Below are 6,000 nucleotides of genomic sequence, written 5' to 3' on the forward strand. Positions count from 1 at the left end.
CTCAGTTCCACTATTACCCCCTGTCCGGCGCCCCTGCTCCCCCTCTCCCAAAAACATATTGAAATGATGGTTCTGCAGTAGTAATGTTTCATAATTCGAGCCTTAGACTCTCAGATGGTCAGTTTGTATTAAAAGTGGTGTCATGAGTTCTGTATTCTCAATTCTCTATAACCTGTTGTGGTGTTATGTTGAAAAGCAGAAGAGATACAAGCAAAAGTAAATCTATACTGCTGAATGATTCTCAGGACAATCCAAACCATGAGAAATAAAACCTGTTACAGGGAACTAACTGAGAGAAAATTTCTGCTTTCTGACAGAACTGGAAAAAAGTGGCCCCAAAAGAATATGGATGCATTGTCATTGCATTATTTAAAAAAAATAAAATAAAAAAAGTGGTATTTATTTTATATACATACACACACACAGAGATATGCACATACATACATACGGTGTATATACATATATACACACATAAATTTGTACCAAATTATAAAATAATATATGTATTGTTCAAAATGAAGAAAAAATCTGGTTGTCAAACTTGTGTTTATGCTAATATGGTGAACTAAACCTGTGGTTACTCTGCTAGGTGAACTCGTCTTCATGCTGTACATTTGCTATAAAATCACCTTGACAGCAGTTAAAAGGCATTGCAAAAAAGTGAAGAAAGCCTCATAGTAGCATTTGTTTGCAGATGCCACTTGGTTTGATATTTTTTATCTAATACACTGACATCACACTTTTAAAGTGTGAATTGAATGTCTTTTCTTGGGGGTTTATTGTGAATTTATGATGGGAAAGTTATTAACTTTTATTAATTGTAACCGGAATGAGCTTGCTGTGCCTTTAAGGGGTAGGTGACGCGATAGGACAGGTGACGTTTAAAGTCTCGCGGGCTTCAATGAAATGGCGTTTGTTCTCGTTCTCCGCTCGATGAACGAGTGTGTATGTGGTCTGCTCTCCTGTATTGGCGCGTTGGAAGAACTGCTCGTGTGTGTGATTGCTGCTCTCGACAATTCAGCGTGAGTAAATATGCTTTTAGGCATAGGAGTTGAATTTAATGAGATGTTAGTATAATATGCCCACTAATGTGTTTAGGATTATTTCCGTGCTGATGACCTGTTGATCCGAAAACGCGGTGTGCGTTCAACTCCGCGGGGTTTCAGCTACCTAATGTGAGTGCATGGCCAAGTTCATTGATAAGGGAAATTGATATGAAATGCGGTGCCATAAATTTAGGATGTGTTATTTTAGGTTCGCTCTTGTGTTCATACTCGGCTGAGTTGCGAGTGTCCATTTGTACAGAATATACTGCATTGCAACCCACTTCTGCCTTTAGTGAGACTGTTACGTCCAGTCAAGTGAGTCATAGCACAATGTTGGTAGAAGGTACGCGAGTATTGTGTTTGTTTTAAGGTGAAATATGGGGGTTTTATGTGCAATAAAAATGTCAATTGGTTTTAATTACAGGTTTTAAATCCTCTCTCGGATTTAGCGGCCACCGTTTCTTTCCCACTAAAATTTGAGATTTATTTATTAGTTGTAGTGTTTGCTTTATATTTAGTTTATTGGGTGTTCATGGTATTATAACTTTTGTGATTTTATGATATTCATTTTGTTGTGAATTTTGTTTTATTGATTGGTGTACCACGGTATGGGAGGTCTTACTTTTGGTTTGTGTGATTTTGTTTGTGTTTCAGGTATGGTTTGAGTGGTTTTGAATAATTTTGGGTTTCTGTTTCCTCCCATGTGGTGTGTTATCCAGTCTATGATTCAGGGTTGATTTGCCTTATCTTGGGTATCATATTCATCATTGGTTTTATACAATGTAATTTAATAGTTTAATTTAAGTTGGTTTACTTTATTTCAGTTTTGTATTTATATCCTTTTTTTGGAACAATTCTGTCAACCCGGTTATTATTTTAATAACATTATCTATGGAAAAGGATTATATCTGTCATTCTAATAAAGTATTAACCTTTTGTACTCTGGCTTCTAGTTCATTTATTTGAACTACCTGTGTTAAAGATATCATTGTTAGGGTCCCTTACCCTAGAAAGTGGGGGTGGCGTAGTACATTTGGCCGACATTCCTAACAGCCATATATTTGAGGTCACATTATTGGCGTAGTCGGCAGGGTTACATTAAATAAGCCTGAGTGCAAAGGGTTTTATTATTTTAAAGTGTGTATTTGGTGTGGTGGGAAAGGAAACGGTGGTTGCAACAGATTGAAGACTTCGTGTGATGTTGATGGCCGTCCATTTGTTAATACATCTGCATCTGAATGTTATGTTTATGTTCCACGTGAAAGAAAATGCCCCAGGTTCTCTGGGAAAAGGGCTATTGATTTGTTGACAATAGAAGATTGGGTTGAAGAAGTACGTAGGTCTTTTGATAGTTCGTCCAGTCCCAGTGCCTGAGAAAGCTTTGTTTGTCTATGATCTTTTAGATGGCGAAGCTAAGGCTGAAGTAAAGTTTCGCCCCTCTAGTGATAGAGATGATCCTGAAAAAATCTTTACAGTCTTACTTGATATGTATGGTTGTTCTCAGTCTTTGGTTGGTTTGCAGAAGCAGTTTTTCCAACGTCGCCAGCTGGAGGGAGAGTCGTTGCGCGAATACTCGCATGTGTATGGGGTTCAGAAGAGTAGGACCACCGCATACCATCCTGAGAGAAATGGGCAGTGTGAAAGGTTTAATCACACCTTGCACGATCTATTGCGTACTCTGCCCATGGAAAATAAAAGGGTATGGCCACAGTTTTTACCACAGTTACTCTTTGCCTATAATACCTCTGCCCATCAATCCACTGGCTACTCCCCTTATGAGCTTATGTTTGGCCAGAAGCCAAGGCTTCCTGTGGATGCCCTTTTAGGGATTGAGGAAGAGAGTATGCCGGCAACAGCTCAAAACTGGGTGGTGAGTCATCGGGACCATTTGGCCTTGGTGTACGTTAAGGCTAGGGAACAGCTGGGAGTGGCAGCAGCCCAGCGCGCACGCCATCATCCAGAGTCTTCAACGGTTGGAGATGGTCTTGGGGCGTCTGAAACAGAATAATTTGAAGTTGAAATTCCAAAAATGCAATTTTTTCCAAAAACAAGTTAGGTATTTTGGTCACATAATTTCCTCCCATTGAGTGTCCACCGACCCAGAGAAAATCAGTGCTGTAGCCAACTGGAAGCGACCCAGCAACCTTTTGGAGTTGTGCTCCTTTTTGGGTTTTGCATCATACTACAGAAGGTTTGTAAAGGGGTTTGCTCGATATGTGGCACCTCTACACAGATTAGTGGGGGAGCTCCAAGGTAAGGGAAAGAAGCGAGGTTCAGGCACTAATACTTTGTTGGAAGGACGATGGACAGAAGTTTTGGAGAATGCCTTTGTGGCTTTGAAGAGGTCGCTGGTAGAGGTCTCAGTGTTAGGCTATGCCGATTTCTCTAAGTCATTTGTGTTAGAGATAGATGCTAGTCAGGTCGGTCTAGGTGCAGTATTGTCTCAAGAACAGGAGGGTCAGCGGAGGCCTATTGCTTATGCTAGTCGGGGCTTGCGCCCTACAGAAAGGAACATGTCAAACTACAGTTCAATGAAACTGGAGCTCTTGGCCCTTAAGTGGGCCATCTCCGAGAAGTTTCGGGAATATTTGCTGGGAGCTAAATTTGTGGTATTTACAGACAACAACCCCTTGAGTTATCTGCAGACATGCTGGCAACAGCTCAAGACTTGGTGGTGAGTCATCGGGACCATTTGGCCTTGGTGTACGTTAAGGCTAGGGAACAGGGAACAGCTGGGAGTGGCAGCAGCCCAGCGCGCACGCCATCATCCAGAGTCTGTGCCTATTTTGCCAGTAGGTACTCTGGTTCTGCGTAAGAATCATTTCCCAGGCCGGCATAAGATCCAAGATGTGTGGGGCTCTAAGGTGTATGAGGTAGTAGAATGCTTGGATGGGGTAGGCACCGTCTATAAGGTAAGACGACAAGACTCAGCGGTGCACGTGAAGAATGCGTACAGGTAGCCCAGGAGGGAGGTTCACCAGCAGCAGCAGCTAGTGAAGATTCGAGTGAGCGGGAGTTGATCCGGTGTTTAACCAAACAGGTCATTGACCCTCTGGATTCCCAGTGTCCAGTGGAGCGGGTATCTGATTTTTCTGACTTTCCTGAACCAGTTCCTGGCCCCCACGATCGGTTAGAACGGGAATTAGAGCAGGAACAGTCAGAATTCTGTTTCCGCCGGTCTGTTAGAACGAGGGCTGGCTTGCATTCAAATCCATTTAAACTTCCAAGGCCGGTGCGATCCCCGGAAGACCAAGTTCCCCCAAATTCAGCGTAAGCGAATTCCCTATATGTTCCTTTTAGACCTTGAGATTGGGATGGGTATGATGGGCATAAGTGTTGTATTCTCCGCTCGGTGAACGAGTGTGTATGTGGTTTGCTCTCCTGTATTGGCGCGTTGGAAGAACTGCTCGTGTGTGTGATTGCTGCTCTCGACAATTTAGCGTGAGTAAATATGCTTTTATGCATAGGAGTTGAATTTAATGATGTTAGTATAATATGCCCGCTAATGTGTTTTAGGATTATTTCCGTGCTGATGACCTGTTGATCCGAAAACGCGGTGTGCGTGCAACTCCGCGGGGTTTCAGCTACCTAATGTGAGTGCATGGCCAAGTTCATTGATAAGTGAAATTGATATGAAATGCGGTGCCATAAATTTAGGATGTGTTATTTTAGGTTCGCTCTTGTGTTCATACTCGGCTGAGTTGCGAGTGTCCATTTGTACAGAATATACTGCATTGCAACCCACTTCTGCCTTTAGTGAGACTGTTACGTCCAGTCATCAAAGTGAGTCATAGCGCAATGTTGGAAGGTACGTGAGTATTTTGTTTGTTTTATGGTGAAATATGGGGGTTTTACGTGCAATAAAAATGTCAATTGGTTTTAATTACAGGTTTTAAATCCTCTCTCGGATTTAGCGGCCACCGTTTCTTTCCCACTAAAATTTGAGATTTATTTATTAGTTGTAGTGTTTGCTTTATATTTAGTTTATTGGGTTTTCATGGTATTATAACTTGTGATTTTATGATATTAATTTTGTTGTGAATTGTTTTACTGATTGGTGTACCACGGTATGGGAGGTCTTATTTTTGGTTTGTGTGATTTTTGTTTGTGTTTCAGGTATGGTTTGAGTGGTTTTGAATAATTTTGGGTTTCTGTTTCCTCCCATGTGGTGTGTTATCCAGTCTATGATTCAGGGTTGATTTGCCTTATCTTGGGTATCATATTCATCATTGGTTTTATACAATGTCATTTAATAGTTTAATTTAAGTTGGTTTACTTTATTTCAGTTTTGTACTTATATCCTTTTTTTTGGAACAATTCTGTCAACCCGGTTATTATTTTAATAACATTATCTATGGAAAAGGATTATATCTGTCATCCTAATAAAGTATTAACCTTTTGTACTCTGGCTTCTAGTTCATTTATTTGAACTATCTGTGTTAAAGATATCATTGTTAGGGTCCCTTACCCTAGACAGTGGGGGTGGCGTAATAAATTTGTCCGACATTCCTAACAGCCATATATTTGAGGTCACATAATGATGGTTGCTTGAATTATTTTTAATGATTACACCAGTTTAGGTATTCACAAACAATAATCTACAGCTAACATACATATTCACATTAATTTCATAATTGTTTTTTTTCTCTTGGAGCAAAGGGAGGAGAGAGGAGAGTCTTGCTCATATATTCTGAAACTGTACTTCTAATACGTGTTCTAAGAGAAACCTAAAAGATAAGGAAATCTTTTGTGTAAGGTACCTTCAATGGAACGAGTCACAGTCTAGACACACCAACACAAAGAGCTTATTTGCACTTGCAAATAAGCATTGAACTTGTTAAGGAATAGGATGTTGGGTTCACTTACTCATTTACACACACACACACACACACACACACACACACGTACAGTATAAATAGAAGGGAGTATGTTACTCATTGATATTTAATTCATT

General features: G+C 40.5%; 1 long non-coding RNA gene across 2 annotated transcripts; it reads left to right on the forward strand.

Moving 5' to 3' along the window:
* Positions 1 to 4,414: 4,414 nt before the first annotated feature.
* Positions 4,415 to 5,030, forward strand: LOC107655185 (uncharacterized). 2 transcript variants are annotated; one of them, XR_001630400.1, is made up of 4 exons: positions 4,415 to 4,487; positions 4,563 to 4,639; positions 4,719 to 4,854; positions 4,936 to 5,030. It is a non-coding gene; the product is annotated as an uncharacterized LOC107655185 (long non-coding RNA). The 2 variants fall into 2 exon arrangements; XR_001630398.1 differs by having other exon boundaries at positions 4,719 to 5,030.
* The last annotated feature ends 970 nt before the right edge of the window (positions 5,031 to 6,000 follow it).

The sequence above is a fragment of the Sinocyclocheilus anshuiensis genome, unplaced genomic scaffold (genome assembly GCF_001515605.1).
Source record: "Sinocyclocheilus anshuiensis isolate Anshui unplaced genomic scaffold, SAMN03320099.WGS_v1.1 scaffold1231, whole genome shotgun sequence".
In the NCBI taxonomy this organism is placed as follows: domain Eukaryota; kingdom Metazoa; phylum Chordata; class Actinopteri; order Cypriniformes; family Cyprinidae; genus Sinocyclocheilus; species Sinocyclocheilus anshuiensis.